Source organism: Penaeus monodon, chromosome 34, assembly GCF_015228065.2.
Source record: "Penaeus monodon isolate SGIC_2016 chromosome 34, NSTDA_Pmon_1, whole genome shotgun sequence".
Classification (NCBI taxonomy): domain Eukaryota; kingdom Metazoa; phylum Arthropoda; class Malacostraca; order Decapoda; family Penaeidae; genus Penaeus; species Penaeus monodon.
In genome coordinates, this window is record NC_051419.1 from 4055220 (window position 1) to 4055715 (window position 496).

The following is a 496-nucleotide window of genomic DNA, read 5'->3' on the forward strand; positions in this document are numbered from 1 at the left end:
TAATCTTTTCGACATCCCTAATTTGTTAAGTGATTGCCCATTATAATTTATCTTCTTACATACTCTTATTAGCTTTGTTCATTTGCCATATACTTTTATCGATTTACAATAAATAAAATGAATTGAGTTCGTTTCCCCTACTACCCCCCCCCCCGAAAAAAAGTCGAGGAACATGGTCTAGGAGAGATACATTTTCCCTGTATATTCGCATGTTTGCAGACGTGTTCCACAGCCATTTTTGTGCACTACCTCGTGTTCTCTTTTTCTGATTTTAGGCAAAGGCTGAAAGAGAGAGAAAAACATTTTCTTTTTCCTTTTTTTTTGGCGGGAAAACGAAGAAAAAGATTCGGTTTTCCTATGCTGTTCTTCTCCTCTCCCTCTCTCCCTCATCCAACGGGTTTTATCTCGTATATTTACATTTATCTGGCGTCGGATCTATAGACGCAGTAGACCCAGAACTGAATATGTATTAAGAGTTGTTTTATAATTCAGATCT